The following is a 20,676-nucleotide window of genomic DNA, read 5'->3' on the forward strand; positions in this document are numbered from 1 at the left end:
AAAAAAAACATAAAATTTATGTGACTTTACTCTGATATTTGCTTTATTGCAGTGGTCTGGAACCAAACCCACAATATCTGTATAGGATATATACTGTACAGGAGTGCACACTAACTTATCAATCAATAAGCATTTATTAAGTGCCTATTACATCTCAAGCAATGTTTTAGGTATGGGAATATAAAGACAAAAATGAGATAGTCTCTGTTCTCAAATAGCTTATGTTCTATTGGCAAAAACAATGTATGTGTAAATGGGTATATATGGAATAAATAATATGAAATAAAGGCATCCTAACATTGGTGGTTGGGCACTTGGGGAAATTATGACTTTGATTCCCAAATAAGCATATGAAATGCTGAGAAATAAATATTATTATGTAAATTATTCCCTGTTTCTTGCTAGTACTATTTGCCTATCCATAAAAATTACATTTGCTGCTGCTGTGTCTTTTGTTCTTGAAAAGAACCATAACATCAAGGATGGGATACCATGATATGCAAGAGAATTTGGGTTTAAGTGAAAGAGATCTTCAGGGTCACCTGGCTCACTCTTCCCTCCAGAGTCATCTGGGTCCAATGGCAAGATATAGATCAATATGACTAAAGATGCCCCTGGATGAAATGAGAGACCTTTTTGCACAGAAAGCTTGAAGGTATGAAGCCTGGGAAAACTTTACTTTCATTTTCAAACCAGTGGCCACCATTTTTGTGAGGCTGAATTCAAAAGAAAGATCCCTCTTCCCTAACAGAAGAGAAATTTTAAAAAGTTATACCTAAATAAAAGAGGCAGTTCCCCCACCTCATATTCCCCAACCCCATAAGCAGAGAGAGACAGAGAGACACAGAGAGAGAGATAATAGTTATTATGGTTAGAAAGATAGGTAGAAACTAAGTTTATGAAGATCTTAAAGAGCCAAAGAAGTTTACATTTTATCTTGGAGGAAATGAGGAGCCACTGGAGTTTATTAAATAATGGAGTGACATGGTCAGACATGCTTAACACTCAGCAAGGATACAGTACCCAGTTAGTCAGAGGCCCTGAGCTAAGCCCTGGAGATACAAAGATGAAAAACAGGTCCCATACTTTCAGGAGGACGGCATTACAAAAATGGCAGAGGTTAGACAGTGGATTGACCTTCCTGTTGCCAGTCTGGACATGGGGGTCATGAAGCATTGTCGTTCAAGATATAGAACCACATGATCTCCCAAAGGACAAGTTAATCCTGCCTACGTGGGTTTGTTATACCAATTAACACACTTACAAAACCCATGTGGCTTTCAATCTGTCCCTAACTGGCAAATTGACCCTCTTATGATATCTTAGGGCAAGAGAACTGTCCCTGATAAACAAAAGTATCATCATCATTTTCCTAACTGCCAAGGTTTAGCATCACTTACCAATAACTATATCTGTGATGAATCAATGGCACCCTAGGAAGGGCAAAAAGCTTTCTGATCTAGCAGTTTCTTTAATCTAAATTCCAGAAAGATTTATCCAATAAGTCTTTTGAACACAGTTCTAGCTGACCTTAGCAGAGTTGGCTGAGCCTTAAGTTCTCTGCCCCCCTACAGAGAGATTCATACACCTGGGGAAACAGCTCAGATGGCCTGTCTCTTTTTCTCTTGGATGGTTTGGACAGAAAGTGCATGAGCGCCACGGGGTAATATTGTTGGAAGGTGCCTTCTTTTCTAACAGCATGATAAAGGTGAAGCTGTCACTATATAACTATGGTGAATGTCTGTTTGCCTAGAAGAAAAAGGAACCCCTAGCTGACTGGATGGTAAGTTTAAGTTTCTTGATGAAAATAATAAAGAATCTTTATTTAATAGCTTTGAAAGAAGGAACAACCCCCTAGCTAAAGGTGCAGAATTTTCTATTATATTCCCAGTGGGACTTCTAGAAAAGATGTTCTGTCTGATGGGCCAGGAATAGTGGTAATAAGGTACAAGGCAAGTGTTGTTAGCAATACTGACACTAGGACAGGCTGCATGCAAGAGACTAAGTAACCTTTTAGCTATTTTATTTCATATGGTCCTGACTCATGGTGAAAAACTGATTGTGTGGGAAGTGTTATTATTTGTGCTACAGATCTAATGTTATTTATGCTGTTACTGAACTGCTTTATATCAGGAGATTCACTATGAACTGCAAAGATTTGTCATCACCTATTATCCATCACAGATCATTTAAATCTAGGACATGGAGTACAGAGGCCTAGCCAAGGATTTCTGGTCTTTGTTCTCTTCCACATTTGGTCATTTTGACTTTAAATTTCTCTCTCTCTCTCTCTCTCTCTCTCTCTCTCTCTCTCTCTCTCTCTCTCTCTCTCTCTCTCTCTCTCTCTTTGCTCCCAAAGAGGCTATTTCAGGTTTCTCATAGCTCCAGAATTTTTGTTTGTTCAGTTGTGTCCATTTCTTTTTTTTTTTTAACTTTTCCTTCCTTCACCTCACCCTTTTACCCTAGATGGCAGGTAGTGCAATACATATTAAATGTTAAAATATATATTAAATCCAATATATGTATGCATATTTAACAATTATCTAGCTGTTCAAGAAAAATCAGATATAGAAAAAAAAACCTGAGAAGGAAAAAAAAAATGCACTGATACATTGTTGGAGGAACTGTGAACAGATCCAACCATTCTGAAGAGCAATTTGGAACTATGCTCAAAAGGTTATCAACTGTGCATACCCTTTGACTCAGCAGTGTTACTACTACTGGGCTTATATCCCAAAGAGATCTTAAAGAAGGGAAAGGGACCTGTATGTGCAAGAATGTTTGTGGCAGCCCTCTTTGTAGTGGCCAGAAACTGGAAACTGAGTGGATGTCCATCAATTGGAGAATGGCTGAATAAATTGTGGTATATGAATATTATGGAATATTATTGTTCTGTAAGAAATGGCCAGCATGATAATTTCAGAAAGGGTTGGAGAGACTTACATGAACTGATGCTGAGTGAAATGAGCAGGACCAGGAGATCATTATATACTTCAACAACAATACTATACGATGATCAATTCTGATGGACATGGATCTCTTCAACAATGACATGATTCAAATCAGTTCCAATTGTTCAGTGATGAAGAAAGCCAGGCATGTGGGAACTGAGCGTGGACCACAACATAGCATTTTCACACTTCCTATTGATATTTACTTGCAGTGTCCCAGTTTTCCCACATCCCTTCCAACATTCATCATTATCTTTTCCTGTCATCTTAGCCAATCTGAGAGGTATGTAGTGGTATTCCAGAGTTGTCTTAATTTGCATTTCTCTGATCAATAATGATTTGGAACACTTTTTCATATGACTAGAAATAGTTTCAATTTGTTTATCTGAAAATTGTCTGTTCATATCCTTTGACCATTTATCAACTGGAGAATGACTTGAATTCTTATAAATTCCCTTCCAACTTTTCCCTTCCCTCCCTTCATCCCCTCCCCTAGATAGCAGGCAGTCTCATACATATTAAACATGTTAAAGTATATCTTAGACACAATATATGTGTGCAGAACTGTACAGTTCTCTTGTTGCACAAGAAAAATTGGATTCAGAAGGTAAAAATAACCTGGGAAGAAAAACAAAAATGCAAGTATTCCACATTTCCCAATGTTCCTTCTCTGGATGTAGCTGATTCTGCCCATCATTAATCAATTTGGAACTGAATTAGATCTTCTCTTTGTCGAAGATATCCACTTCCATCAGAATTGATCATTATATAGTATTGTTGTTGAAGTGTATAATGATCTCCTGGTTCTACTCATTTCACTCAGCATCAGTTCATGTAAGTCTCTCCAAGCCTCTCTATATTCATCCTGCTCGTCATTTCTTACAGAACAATAATATTCCTTAACATTCTTATACCACAATTTACTTAATTCTGCAATTGATGGGCATCCATTCAATTTCCAGTTTCTAGCCACTACAAAAAGGGCTGCCACAAACATTTTGGCTCATGCAGGTCCCTTTCCCTTCTTTAAGATCTCTTTGGGATATAAGCCCAGTAGTAACACTGCTGGATCAAAGGGTATGCATAGTTTGATAACTTTTTGAGCATAATTCCAAATTGCTCTCCAGAATGGCTGGATCTGTTCACAACTTCACCAACAATGCATCAGTGTCTCAGTTTTCCCACATCCCCTCCAACATCGTCACTATCTTTTTCTGTCATCTTAGCCAATCTGACAAGTGTATAGTGGTATCTCAGAGTTGTCTTAATTTGCATTTCTCTGATCAGTAGTGATTTGGAGCACCTTTTCATATGAAAAGTTTCAATTTTATCATCTGAAAATTGTTCATATCCTTTGACCATTTATCAATTGGAGAATGGCTTGTTTTCTTATAAATTAGAATCAATTCTCTATATATTTTGGAAATAAGGCTTTTATCAGAACCTTTAACTGTAAAAATGTTTTCCCAGTTTACAAAATTAAGGTTTTATATGAACAACCCTAATCCATTATGGAAAGTTCTCTTCAAGACTTTTAGTGCCTTGCCTTCAAGGAGTAAGATATTATACAAAATTAGTACTAATGCAGAGTCATTCTGAAGTGACCCCATGTTTTTAACCTTGCTTGACTTTGGTTAATTGCAGCCAACCTGAAGGAGAAATGGGTCCTTAGCACGAATCTCATCTCCTTGTGATGTCATAATATGGGGAGAGCTAAGGTGGCATTAATCCCATCTTCTTATAAGTATGTGTATACTTGCAGTTGCAGAAATACAGAAGCACAAATTGCTGGCCTTTTCTGCCCAGGAGTGCTTCTCAGATGAGGAATGCTACTACTCCCAGAGCTCCTTTGCTTATCTGTTATTCTATTATGATGAAGTATATTAGCCTCCTTATTGGTCTTCCTGCTCTCTCTCTCTCCCTTCTCTAATCTATATTTCACATAGCTGTGAAAATAATTTTTCTAAAGTATAGGCCTCTCCATGACACCCTCCTCTCAGAAACCTTCAGATTCTCCTTATTATGTAAAGGATAAAATACAAATTCATTAGCCTAGAATTTAAGGTTCTCTATAATCAGATGCCAATCTACCTTTCTAGGTTTATTTTATACTATCCTCTCTCAAGAATAGCTAAACTTTACAGACTCTCTATATCTTGACTCCATGAATTCATCCAAGTTATTTCTCACATCTAGAATGTACTTTCACCACAATTCTTGATGTTCCTGGGTGAATCTAAACAAGCAAAGATTCCTTTTAATGGTGTGATAAGCTGGCTTTCCTCCCTTCTATTGCCTCTCTCCAACCGTCACCATGTGTAATGTTCAGGCTAGCTTTTTGGAGGTCCTCCAGAAGGGCCTTGGTCTCAGCAGGATAGACACCATGAGAATGGACAAGAATAGAGTCCAAAGTCTTTATTGTCTGTTATACAGTTTGTGTCTGTAATAATCTGACCCATTCTCCTCCAGCAGTCTTCCAGTCTGCCAGTCTGTAAATACCCTATTAAAATTACATCAATTGTAGAACTATTACATCACCATGCTAAGTATTAAATATATGTAAACTAGAAAAACATTATCTCATCAATTCCACTGAGTTAATACCTTGTTTCAAGTATACTTCTCCAAAATTCTGCCCTCTACAACCATGTAAATCAGGCTACTTCTCCTGAAAACCAAGGAATTGGTCCACTGGATAAAGTTCAAATTACCTGTTGATACAGTTTCCTTGTGCCCTTAGGCCATAATATTATGGCTTTCTGTTCACCTATGGGCATAAAATGGCTGAATATCCTTTTTCTCCTCTATAAACTCCCTTTGTGAACTGTTAGATGGACTATGGATGTGTCATTTCATTTCAGTCTTAGATCTAAATTACCAGGAAACTGGCCTGGTCAGTCCTGGCCTGCAGCATTTTTGGCAGGGAGGACAACTAACACAGATTAAGTGTCTTCCTAGAATCTCCGATTAAAATTTAAATCTATTGTTTTGGCAAAGATATCGAAGCAGTTTGCCATTTCTTTCTCTGGCTCATTTTACAGATAAGGAAACTGAGGCAAATAGAGTTAATGATGAATGTTGGAGGGAATGTGGGAAAATCGGGACACTAATACATTGTTAGTGGAACTGTGAACAGATTCAACCATTCTGAAGAGCAATTTGGAACTATACTCAAAAAGTTATCAAACTGCATACCCTTTGACCCAGCAATGTTTTCTACTGGGCTTATATCCCAAAGAGATCTTAAAGGAGGCAAAGAGACCCACATATGCAAAAATGTTTGTGATAGCCTTTTTTGTAGTGGCTAAAAACTGGAAACTGAACAGATGCCCATTAATTGGAGAATGGCTGAATGAATTATGGTATGTGAATATTATGGAATATTATTGTTCTATAAAAAATGATCAGCAGGATGATTTCAGAAAGGCCTGGAGAGACTTATATGAACTGATGCTAAATGAAATGAGCAGAACCAGGAGATCATTATATATAGCAACAATATGATCATCATATACGATGATCAATTCTGATGGACATGGCTCTCTTCAGCAATGAGATGATTCAAGCCAGTTTCAATGATCTTTTGATGAAGAGAGCCATCTGCACCCAGAGAGAGGACTGTGGGAACTGAATGTGGATCACAAGATAGCATTTTCATTCTTTTTGTTGTTGCTTACTTGCATTCTATTTTGCTTCTTTTTTTTTTTTACTGGTTTGATTTTATTTTTCTTGTGCAGCACAATAATTTTATAAATATGTATGCATATATTAGGTTTAACATATATTTCTATGATGTTTAACATATATTGGACTACTTGCCATCTAGGAGAGGATGTGGGGGAAAGGAGGGAAAATTGGAACAAAAATTGGAACAAGGGCTAATGTTGAAGAATTGTTCACACATATATTTTGAAAAAATAAAAAGCTATGGGCAGCTAGGTGGCACAGTGGATAGAGCACCAGCCCTGAAGTCAAGAGGACCCAAGTTCAAATCTGGTCTCAGACACTTACTAGCTGTGTGACTCTGGGCAAGTCACTTAACCCCATTGCCTCAGGGAAAAAAATAAATAAATAAATAAATAAAAAGCTTTAATTAAAAAAAATAAAATTTGAATCTATTTTCCCATTGAACCACTGTCATGCATGGTGGTTTGGTTCTATAATCTATTAGGATAGATTTCAATCGCATCATGGTTTTCATACTGTTACATGTTGGCCTATGTATTGTAAATATGAGAAAAAATATTCTAAGTGTAAACAGATGATTTAGAAATACAATCTATACACAAACTGAAGCTTTACTATACAGTCAACTTTATTTTAATGTTTTCCCTCTAGGATAACTTTTTCTACTTACAAAATGACTTTATTAAATCCTTACTGAAGACTTTACTAATTTCATATAAAACTTTCTGTTTACATAGTTTTCTAAAAACTCTTTCTTTTGGAAGCATCTTGAGGATAGGGATGGGGACTTGAGCTGTGATTTTATTAGCATGGGAAACTTTAAAGAATTTCCTTTACCAACACAGTTCAGCATCTTTTCTACAACTCAGTCTTAGAGAGGTACCTAAGCCACTGAAAGATTAATTTATTTGTCCAGGGTCATATAGCCAGTTTATGCTAGAAAAAGAACTTGAAGTCTTTCTGACATAAAGGACAGTAATTTGTAATTCATTCTATGCAAATTTTCCCTTTGCTTTCATAGGTAAATCCTTACATACTTTAGGCATTTTATAGTTTTTGGAATGGGAATTCACTAGAGGACCACTAGAGGGAAGACACTAGAGCACATTGCTTCTCATACCTGAGAAAGTATAATATAATAATATATTTAAAGCTCCCATCATAGTACAAACCAAATGCTAGCAATGTAATATTCATTGTTTGACTATCCATTTGTTCCACTGGATAACATTGTAAGATGGCTTTTAAGTCCATTTAACAATAAGCATAAAAAAGGAATGAGAGCTTAACAGTTTCACTTGAAACTTGTCCCTTTTCTTTTTCAGAAATTACCAATCTATTGTTCATGACTTGAAAGATGGAAATGTTCTGGCCTTCCACTTCATATATAAATCACCTAAAAGGTAGCTGTGGCTCACATAAAATTACTTACATTTATGTGTCTCTCCACCTACTCTGAAATGTGGTCAACTTGGGATTTACCAAACCAAACGAAATAGCAATATTTCATCGCAATCAATTTGCCTATGTAATAGAGGTACATTTAAAAGGATATATATATATATTAAAAGGATATATATATATCATATATATGTACACACACATATATATGTGAAAAAAATTCAGCATACTAGTATATTACATTTTTTGAAATGACTAAATTTTTGAAAAATTATTAAGGCTTCATTTTTTTTTGAGCCTCTGTACCTAGGTACAGCATGATTTTGTTATAGAACAGCAGAAAAGGAGAAAGCATGGTAACTGTTGATAAGGTCCATCACCACAAGGCAAAGAAAATAATATAGAACTACTATAGGTTTCCTGTGATGGCTATGAACAGACTAAGAAATGGTTGGAACCATCTAAGCTAAAAACTGTGGAAATGTGGAACTCAAGAGTGGGAAAATACACTGTTGTGTTTTTCAAGCCTCTATGGTAAAACTGTATTGAAGGACAAAACTCTTATTACTCCACTGGATCATGACATTTGGAAAAGTTTCTCAAATACACTAGAGAAGAGAGGAAGAAGGGAAAAAAAGTACTTAGAAATATGCATAAGTTGTTTCCCTATTGCTTTACTATGTGTTTCAGTTTCAGTTAAATGTATTACTATTCCAATTCAATGCACATTCCTTTTCTGGTCTGTTAGCATGGAGAAATGTTCACTAAGTTATTTTTAGAATTTTCTAGTGGGTAAAAATTGGGTGGGTACAGTGAGCTAAGCCATGTGACTTGTCAACTGAGATAAATTATATAATTGAAAATATTTCCAAAAACTGAATCCTAAGTGAAGAGAATTTCAAAGTGAGCAGAAAACAGTTTACATTTTACCAAAGGAAAATCAATAGGGGAAAAAGAACAAATATATTATCAATTAATCATGTTCCTTCTTTTTCTTTAACATGAAGTTCAGATGCCAATTCATACATAAAACTTAAACACTGATACTTCCAACTAGAAGTTATTTCTAACTATCCTATCTCTGACCTCATTATCTAATCTCTCTTATGTACTTATCACAGTCTGATTTGTGTTAACCCACTAAAAAGAGTAGCCTGCCAAAAAGCTTGTATTTGGAAATCAACTCATTCCTGTCAATGCACAGGTAAAGAAAGCATCTGGATCTTTCAGTACTCCACATTGCAAAGATAAAGCCAGAAATCTTTCAAAGAATGCCTAATATAATATTTATTTATCATATATGTGATTCTAGTCAAGACAATTTATGGAGAACAAACTAAGAAGCTGCTAGAATTAATGGAAAACATTGTGTTATGTGTGATATTTTCTCACTGGATTATAAGCTAATCAAAAGGTGAGAACTATAACTTCTTTTATCTTTCACACAAAACAAAGTGACAAAGTGACTCCTACAGAGCTGAATTGAAATTACTTGAATATGTCAAGTGTTATGAAACACAAAGTCCTCAAAATTTTATGATTTGGTTGGGGAGACAAGGCAATCATATACAAGCATATAATTGATAATGCCAGTCAGTATATTTTAGCACCAAATGAGTGGTTTAGACAAGAAACATTACAGAATTCAAGGAAAGAGATCATTATGGATTTGGTTGATCTGGAAAGGCTTTGTGGGTAAAATGAGATTTAAGCTTTGAAGGACAAATAAGAAGGCAAGTAAGGGGAAAAAGAGGGCATTTTAGAGAGAACAATGTAAACAAAGATACAGAGATAGAAAAGAAATGGTATTTACAGTACAGTTATAAGATTGAGCTTAGTGGGGAAGTAAAGGAAAGTATGGTTAGAAAATTAGGTTGTAGGGGCAGTTAAATAGAGCAATGTTTAGAACACCAGCCCTGGAGTCAGGAACTCAAGTCCTCAGAGTTAAAATTCAGCCTCAGATATCTAATACCCATTAGCTGTGTGACCCTGGGCAAGTCGCTTAACCCTAATTGCCTCACCAAAAAAAAAAAAAAAAAAAAAAAAAAAAAAAAAAAAAAGATTATAAAATGCTAGATTTAGAAGGCGATGAATATTATATTGAAGAACCTCATTTATACTTGCCCCCTCTGTCTCACTGGGAAGACTGTTCCCTGGACTCAACATTCTATCTTCTCTATCCTTTCTTTAAGATGACTGAAATGTTTCATTTCATAGGAGCCTTTATTCAAGACTATACACTACTTCCTATGCAAAGTCTACTCCATCCTTCTAGATTCAAGTATTCTCTTCATCCAATTATCTTATATTTATTTTATCCATAAGTATGTTATTTCCCTATGTCTCTGAAGTGGGCTTTTTATTTTATTTTTTTATATTTTATCTTTCTCTAATGTCAAGCACAAATGTTTGTTAAATTTAAGTGACTTGAACATTGTGCAAGCAGTAATAGGGTGGCATTGCTGATGTCAGAATTTTATATCACTATATTATAAAATTCTGTCCTGTTAGCTTAAATCCCACTGTAACCCCAATTAGGCTATTTTCTACAGTTACTCAGTTACAGTTTTCCAATATGAATAGGAATAAATAAAATAGTACAATGAGAACATTTAGTTGAGACTAGAACAAATTGTTGGACTTAATAATAAGCTCCAATCACTAGAAGTAAATAATCACCTCAGGAATGTTGTAGAATGGATTCCTGCAACAAATTGGAATTGGAAGTACATTTTTAAAGAAAATGAAAAACAGAAAAAGTCTTTTGTGCTCAATTCAATTCAATAAATCTCAAATGCCTACTGTGTACTAGGGGATGGAAATATAAAGACAATATAATCCCTAATCAATACAATCCCTTATCTGCATTCTACTTGGGGATTACAGTATATGTATGGATAAGTGAAGAAGACTACTCTGTATTCTGCTTTTGGGGCCCAATAGTACTAGAAACAACTTTATTGAATTAGATTAAACTAATTCTAAGCATTTCTACTTAGAAAAATAGAGGAGCAAAGATAGAATTACCTTATGACTAAAAATTTCACTAAGAGATTTTGGAATTACAATTTGTAACATTTTCAATCAATAGTAAAAATTCCATAGTTAAAACTAAGAAAATGTTCATCTATCAGGCAATAGACTCAGTTTAAAAGGTCAGCACATACTGCTGAGTCATTTCTCTAAAATCATTCAATCCCTCTTTAGCAACAATCTGTGAGGCTACTCATTTCTACCTGGCAAAGGAAAACTCAAAAGATACTTCCATTACCTAATCAAAGATGCACTTCTTTCTCTTTAAGTTACCATTAATTTGATTACATCAAGGAGAAGTCTTCCTTCTCCTTGATTGATAAGATCAGGAAAGAAGGGCCTGGGATGGATTAGAAATTGGTAAGACTTTTGTAAAGAATGATTTCAATAGAAGACACTGTTTCAGAACTGATAGTTAAAGATTGATAAGGTTTGTCAACCAGAGTTGTCCAAAGGTTTTAGATTAAGATTCTGAGCCAAAAAAAAAAAAAAAAATCTTTCTTAATGTTTCTAAAAGAGATACTGGGAATGGGAGGGGATAAGGAAGTTTATGGAGAATGCTTTTCCATGATTCTATATAGGAATAATTCAAGAGAAATTTGAGGAGGGAAAAATCATGGAAGAAATAGCACCTGACATGAGTTTTGAGAGAAGATAAGGATTCTAAGAAGTAGCATTAGAGTACATTCTGAACAGGGAGAAAAGCTTAGATGAATTCATGGAATCAAGATATGGAGTGTCTGTCAAGCTTGGGTAGTAAAGTTTGGCTATTCTTGAGAGAGGATAGTGTAAAATAAGCCTAGGAAAGTAGACTGCAGCGAGATTGTGGAGAACCTAAGCAGGCAAAAGAATTTATATTTTACCTTTTACATAATAAGGAGATCCTGAAGGTTTGCAAGAGGAGGATGTCATGGGGAAGCCTGTGCTTTTTAAAAAAAAATTATTTTGACAGCTATGTGAAGTATAGGTTAGAAAAGGAAGAAAGAGGAAGCATGAAGACCAACAAGGAGGTTATTTTCATACTTACCATAATATGAACAGATAGGCAAAGGAGCTCCGAGAATAGTAGTATCCCCCAGTATCTAACCCAGACTTTATAGACATCATCTGAGAAGCATTCCTGTGCAGAAAAGGCCACCAATTGTCAACCAAATGTCATATGAAGGAAAGGCAAACCAATTTAATTAAAGTAGCAAGGTACCCTGAAGAAGTTACAGAAGACAGCAAATGTGTGGCAAGTCAAACCACCATTAACACCATGTAATCCCTGATTAGATAGTCTAGGATCTTGAATCCAAGAGCTGTGGGAATAATAGTGCCTTCTATACACCAGATCTGTTTCCTGTCCATCTCTCAGAGTCATCATCAACAGAAGCAACTTGTGAGGAGAGATTGATTCATCTTTCTCAGCTCCTAAACACAGAGTAGGCAAGCCAGTCTAGTTGAAGCCACAAAGATTCTGATGTACTAAGATGGTGACCAAGCATGAGTGAAGACTAGAAAGAAAACTATAAACATGAAAGACATACTGGAGGTATAGGCAAATTTTGACAATACAATGTATATGGCCAGGGAAAGAGAAAGAAGAGTCAAAAATGACTACTTCTGGTTTCAAAGTTTGGTCAGATAGAGATGTTTGGAGGATGGGCGCAATTAGGAGGTGATTCTATTTTGAATATATTGAGTTTAAGATGCCTTTGGGACAATAAAGAAGAGATGATCAACAGGGCAATTGATGGTGTAGTACTAAAGCTCAGGAAAAAAGATTAGATATATTGATATATTGATATATTGATTTCACAGATATCTGAGTAAAGGTGGTGATTGAACTCATGGGAAAAGATAACAGGAAGAATGTGGAAAAAAGAAAGTCCCAATTTATTGCCACCTAAAAGAATTCTGGGGTACACATATGTTAAAGGATCATAGAATCATAAATTTAAAACTGAAAGGAACTTTAAATCTTGCCAAACTTCTTCAATTCATAGATGAGGAAACTAAGGCACAAAAAGATTGTGACTTGTGCAAAGTCACATTGATAATATGGCAAAACTACAATTTAAATGCAGGTACTTTGACATATAAATAGTGACTATACCACACATGATGGACTTATATGATCCAGCAAGAGAGAAGAAAAACGATTATGAAGGAAGAAATATAAGACTCTCTTTTTTAATAATAGTTTTTATTTACCAGATATATGCATGGGGAATTTTGCAACATTGACAATTGCCAAACCTTTTGTTCTAATTTTTCCCCTCCTTCCTCTCCCCTCCCCCCCCCCCCCGCAGATGGCAGGTTGACCAATACACGCTCAATATGTTAAAGTATCAATTAAATACAATATATGTATACATGACCAGTTGTTTTGCTGTCCAAAAAAGAATCGGACTTTGAAATAGTGTACAATTAGCCTGTGAAGGAAATCCAAAATGCAGACGGACAAAATTAGAGGGATTGGGAATTCTATGTAGTGGTTCATAGTCATCTCCCAGAATTCTTTTGCTGGATGTAGCTGGTTCAGTTCATTACTGGTCTATTGGAACTGATTTGGTTCATCTCATTGTTGAAGATGGCCACGTCCATCAGAATTGATCATCATATATTATTGTTGTTGAAGTATATAACGATGATCTGATCATTTCACTCAGCATCAGTTCTTATAAGTCTCTCCAAGCCTTTCTGAAACCATCCTGTTGGTCATTTCTTACAGAACAATAATATTCTATAATATTCATAGACCACAATTTTTTTCAGCCATTCTCCAATTGATGGGTATGCAGTCAGTTTCCAGCTTCTGGCCACTACAAAGAGGGCTGCCACAAACATTCTTGCACATACAGGTCCCTTTCCCTTCTTTAAGATATCTTTGGGATATAAGCCCAGTAGTAATACTGCTGGTCAAAGGGTATGCATAGTTTGATAACCTTTTGAGCATAGCTCCAAATTGCTCTCCAGAATGGCTGGATGTATTCACAATTCCACCAACAAAATGCATCAGTGTCCTTGTTTTCCCACATCCCCTCCAACATTCTACATTATCTTTCCCTGTCATTCTAGCCAATCTGACAGGTGTGTAGTGGTATCTGAGAGTTGTCTTAATTTGCATTTCTCTGATTAATAATGATTTGGAGCATCTTTTCATATGGCTAGAAACAGTTTCAATTTCTTCATCTGAGAATTGTCTGTTCATATCCTTTGACCATTTATCAATTGGAAAATGGCTTGATTTCTTATAAATTAGAATCAATTCTCTATATATTTTGGAAATTAGGCCTTTATTGGAACCTTTGACTGTAAAAATGTTTTCCCAGTTTATTGTTTCCCTTCTAATCTTATCTGCATTAGTTTTGTTTGTACAAAAACTTTTCAATTTGATATAATCAAAATTTTCTACTTTGTGATCAATAATGATCTCTAGTTCTTCTTTGGACATAAATTCATTCCTCTTCCACATGTCTGAGAGGTAAACTATCCTATGTTCCTCTAATTTATTTATACTCATATTCTTTATGCCTAGCTCATGAACCCATTTGACCTGACCTGTACGGTGTTAAGTGTGGGTCAATACCTAGTTTCTGCCATATTAATTTCAAATTTTCCCAGCAATTTTTGTCAAACATTGAGTTCTTATCCCAAAAGCTGGGGTCCTTGGGTTTGTCAAACACTAGATTATTAAAGTTATTAATTATTTTGTCCTTTGGACCTAACCTATTCCACTGATCAACTAATCTATTTCTTAGACAATACCAAATGGTTTTGGTAACTGCTGCTTTATAATATAGTTTTAGATCTGGTACAGCTAGGCCACCTTCATTTGATTTTTTTTTCATTAATTCCCTTGAAATTCTTAACCTTTTGTTTTTCCATATGAACTTTGTTGTTATTTTTTCTAGAAATAGTTTTTTGGGAGTCTAATTGGCATAGCGCTAAATAAATAGATTAGTTTAGGTAGTATTGTCATCTTTATTATATTTGCTCGCCCTATCCAAGAGCATTTAATATTTTTCCAATTGGTTAGATCAGACTTAATTTCTGTGGAAAGTGTTTTGTAGTTTTGCTCATATAGTTTCTGATTTTCCCTTGGCAGATAGATTCCTAAATATTTTATACTATCGGTAGTTACTTTAAATGGAATTTCTCTTTGTAACTCTAACTGTTGGATTTTGTTAGTGACATAAGAATGCTGATGACTTATGGGGGTTTATTTTGTATCCTGCAACTTTGCTAACAGTGTGGATTATTTCTAATAGCTTTTTAGCATAATCTTTGGGGTTCTCTAAGTATACCATCATATCTTCAGTAAAGGGTGATAATTTGGTTTCCTCATTACTTACTCTAATGCCTTTAATCTCCTTCTCCACTCTTATTGCCAAAGCTTGCATTTCTAATTCAATATTGAATAGTAATGGTGATAGTGGGCAACCTTGTTTCACCCCTAATCTTAATGGGAATGGTTGCAGTTTATCCCCATTACATATGATGCTTACTGATGGTTTTAAATAGATGCTACTGATTATTTTAAGGAAAAGTCCATTTATTCCTATACTCTTGCACTCTTGCAACAATATTTTAACAATGATCAACTGTGAAAGACTTAGCTATTCTCATCAAGACCATGATCCAAGACAATTTCAAAGAACCCATTATGAAAAATGCAATTTATCTTCAGAGAGAGTTGATAAACTCTGAATGGAATATAAATTTTCTACTTTCTATATTTTTCTTGCTTTTTTGCAACATGGCTAATATGGAAATTGTTTTGCATGATTTCATATGTAAAACTGATATATTACTTGTCTTTGCTGGAGGGGGAAAGAGGTGGAGTAACGGAGAGAATCTACAACTCAAAATTTTAAAAATAAAAGAATGCTCAACATAAATAAATAATGGATTATTTTTACAATATAATAAATGGCTTGAAAGGAGAGATATGACAAGATATATATTATTTGAGGTAAGAAGATACAAGGTCCATCTCAGAGTTTCTCAAATCATATAACTGACCATGTCTAAAAATATGGTCTGATAGATATCAATCAGTGTATTAGGAGAGGGTGTTTTGTTTTGTTTTGTTTTGTTTTAACAAATAGAGGCATAATTATTCTTATTTAGTTTAGTTTCTCTTGGGGAAATAGGGCAGCATAAGAACACTGCAAAAACATTCACATCCATCATTTTTGAAGAAGAACCTTTGTTCCATAAGTCATGTGTTGTGGGGTTACATGGGCTTGCCATGTGGCCTTAAACTGACGTTTTCCAGAATACAAAACTTTCTCAAAGATGTGCAAATGAACAAAGAAAATATAGCTTTGTGTTAGTTTTATCATGTGTTTGAAACAAGTTGTTCAAATTCTCATAGTCTAAAAAACAGGTAAAATACTCCCTCTAGTGTTGTAAATGAAAAAGAGAAAAAATCTGCAGCAATTTTTAAAATAAAGATCTGCTCTCAAAAAATAAGATATATAGAAATTAAAAATAACTCTGATATTGTACAACATGTAGGATAAGCAAAGATGATCCTTTACTCTCAAAAAAGGAAAATTACTGAATCAATGAAGTGTTTATCTTACTATCTTACTATGATTAAGGCATTGTTCTAGATATAAGGGATAAAAGTATAAAAAAATGAAATAATATATACTCTTGAGGAATTTACATTCCAATAAAGAAGAAACATCTGTGTATGTAAGACATATTTGTCAGTATATACATATATGCATATATATATGCCCACGTAGCACAAATGTAAAGTGAATTTTATATATATATACATACATTCATACACACATAATAGTCAAATATAATAAAGTTTAGGAGAAAATTTGCTAACATTTTGGATAATCAAGAAAGGCAAATAATCAAAGAAATAGAAGAAGATACTCAAACTGAGTCTTAAAGGAAAAGATAAAACTCTATAAACCAATTAAGGGAAGAGCTTATTCCAGGTATAAAACTCACTCCCAATCAAACAAAGTTAGGGAGAACAGTCCATAGTACTTATATGAAGGGAAGTATGACTCCTGTCTAGCTGAAAAAATATTGGCCTTAACTCTACAAATTTCTGAAAAGGACAGGGAGAGATAGGCAAATAAGATGTGAACTTTTGAATGGTCTTTTGAAACCCACAGCTACAGTCACTTATGGGAAACTGGTCTTCTCATGTTCCTTGTCCTCTCACATGTTAAAACCTAAGAATTGTTGAGACAGTTCTCTGTCCTGGTTTGAGCTAAAATCATATTCTGCTCCTAGATAAAGAATTCCTTTACCATCATGTATATGTGAACATGTATATACATACATATATACAAATTCTAACCTGCAAAATTTCTATAATATCATGTGTGATTTTGTTTGGTTAAATGGCTTTATTCATAATTCATGGTAGATTTTTTTTGTTTCCAACAGTGCATTAATATACTTTTTTCCCCCAGTCCCTCTATCATTTAAAAAAAAAATTTATATCCCTTTTTTTGGTCAACTTTGTTAATCTGGCAGATGTGAGATGCAATCTCAGAATTATTTTAACTTTATTTTCACTAATTTTTTAGTGGGTTGGTGTAACGAGCTGTCGTCTCCAGAAGCTGCTGGATCGCTCTCTGGGAAGAGATCTGCTGTGTCTACTCAAATCTCTCCGACAGATTCTTCTTCCTGTAATGAACCGTTGTCTCCAGGCAGTTGCTGTTAACTCTTGTCCAAAGAAGTGACTTCCCTTCCTGCAGAGAGCCCCGTCAAGCCTGATGCAATTCAGAGTCTTCCTTCTTGAATCCTGGCTCTGAATCTCCTCCAGCTCTTATCCTTCTCCAGGCCGATCTGCTCTCTGCGCCCAGTGCTGTCTCTTTTTATCCTCCCAGAGAATGGGCGTGGGATAATGCAAGGGCTTCTGGGAAGAACCACCCCAGCCAATGAGCTTGCCCCCTCTATCAAGTCAACCTGAGTTCTCACCTTGTAATTGTCCAGAAAACCTGAATTCTCACCTTGTCACCATCCAGACAACCTCAGTTCTCACCTAGTAATCCCAACATCTCCCCCTTTCTTTTGATTTAGAACATAGGACAGTCATGACCTTGAAACATAAATCCATCAATATGGGAAGTATTACAGATAATTACATAAATTACATAAGCATATAGTAACATAGTAACATAACGCATGCTAGAAGTATATAACATAATCAAATAATCATAAATTGAAAATTTATAAATGTCCATAAGTCCATTGTCCATTAGTCTCATCTTGTGTGAGGAAGTCCAATGATTCCTGCTGGTTTTAAAGTTCTTTAACAGTCTTCTTAAGATGTTTCTTAGATCTTCTCCTTTATTTTGAGATCTTTCTCTTTTTCTGTCTCTCTCTGATGGACAAGGCGAATATGACTCGTTGGCACCCATCTGATTCCTTCTCCTGCTGAAGAAATACAAGCAAACCCTCTCTCCCAGGCAGTTAACCTATCTAATTACCTTCTATTTACCACTTTCTAAATATCTTCTCATCATTTGGCAATTACATTGGAATTGTTTGCACTGGACACAGCCCTGTTGGTTTAAAAGGCCTGTATTCTCCCCAAGTGTAATCCATTTTTGCAATCTGATTGCCTTTTGGCTCACTTATCAGGTAATCCCTTTCTACCATGTGATTACTTTTCTGCTGGTTGATCAAATCAGAGTCCTGACCTTCTAAAGGCTCTTTAGGTGTAACATCAGCTGCCATCATGCCCCAAGCCTTTTTTGCCTGGGGCCCTGGATCTGGGCCCCTCATCCTATTTCCCTGAATTAGTTTACACTCTGATGCCCAATGGAGTCCTCTGTTGCATTTTGGACATGGGGTTTTAGGTCTTCTCTCACCCTGTCTTCTCACTGTATCTCCATACCTACACTGAGCTCTTAGATGTCCAATTTTTCCACATTGAAAACATCGCCGAGTTTCTCTAGAAGTCCCTTGCCAGGAGGGACCCTGTCTTTCCACATTCATCATTGTCCGGGTATAAAAAGCATTTGTTCCCACTGTAGCACAGCGTCTTATGATCTCCTCTAAAGGAGCATCTTTGTCTAATCCCCATATAATTCTTTTGCAAATCTCATTGGCATTTTCCTTAGCCAGATGTCTGGTCATTATTTCTGTAGCTGAATTTTCTCCAATAGTTCTTTTGACAGCAGTTTGCAAACGTCCCACAAAATCTGCAAAAGGTTCATTGGGACCTTGCTGTATTTTAGTGAAAGCCTCTCCACGATCTTTCTGTCCAGGAAGGACACCCCAAGCTTTTATTGCAGCCTTAGCAATTTGCTCATATATTGTCATGGTATAATTAGTCTGTTCTGAATTCTCTCCATACCGACCTTCACCAGCCAAGTGCTCAAAAGTGAATTGTGTGTTAACTCCTATTTCCAAATTGCATCTGACTTGAATTTTACATAATTCATGAAATTCCGCAAGCCATAATAAATTTTCTCCAGGTTCCAGACATGTCCTTGCTATGGATTTCCAATCATTCGGGGTTAGGACTTCATAAGACAAACCATCTAGTAACATTTTGACATAAGCTGATGTAGCCCCATAAAGGGTACAACCTTTTTTCAAATCCTTAATTTTATTCAAATCTAAAGGTGTATATCTTCTCCTTTTTTTACCTACAGAGTCAGTATTTTCAATCACAGGATATGCATGTATAAAATCACTTATATCCTGTCCTTCTCTCTTAGCTTTAACCAATGCTTTTTCTAATCTTGTCATAGGCTTAGGCTTCTTCACAGGCAATTCTGTTTGTGTTTCTGCCTCTTCCCCTCTTTCTTCCTCCATCTCTGAAGGTGGGGTTGATGTGGGCCTGTCAATAATCTGTTCTCTAGGCAGGGTTGAAGCTTCTTCAAGAGAATCATACCATAATTCCTCATTTAAATCCTCTTGCTCTAGGGAAAGATCTTGATCTTTCCTTTTTTCCTCACACTTCCTCCTCTGTTCATTTTTAGAACTTTTCCTTCTCCTACAACTTGCTTGATAGTTTAAGGCTAATTGAACTATGTTGTAGATATAAAATACTTCTGCAGAAATTGAACGAGGCCCATTTTTTGCTTGAAATTCTTTCATTTCATATCCCACTAGCTTCCATTTATCTACATCTATCTTTTCTTCCTCTAAGAACCAAGGGGATGTGCGTCTTAATGCAGCCAAGAGTTTAGCAATCTGTACCCAGGTTACAAGTAAACTCTGCTCCTCAATTATGTTGATTATACTCTCTATAGTACCACTCCTGAATGGGGGTGGAGCTGAGGTTGCTTCTGGGGCTGGGGATGAGTCGGCTGAGGTCCAGGGATTGAATATAGCTAACATCTGTCCCATTTCAGCTATAAGAGATTCCTGGTTTAGCCCTTAACAAGTTAAGTTCCTTATTTATCTATTAGCATGCTCACTTAATCTTTAACAAAGTTTCCTCGTTACTCACGGTTCTGGGTCAGAGAGACTGCGATCTAGATCGGAAGCTTTTCCACTGGAATCAGGACCGTGTCTGTCCCTGTTCGGGCGCCAAATTGCGAAGGTCTGGTCTAGCTCTTCTTGTCAGGATAAGCAAAAGTCCTTGCCCCACGTTGGGCGCCAAATGTAACGAGCTGTC

This window comes from Sminthopsis crassicaudata, chromosome 3 (genome assembly GCF_048593235.1).
Source record: "Sminthopsis crassicaudata isolate SCR6 chromosome 3, ASM4859323v1, whole genome shotgun sequence".
Lineage (NCBI taxonomy): Eukaryota > Metazoa > Chordata > Mammalia > Dasyuromorphia > Dasyuridae > Sminthopsis > Sminthopsis crassicaudata.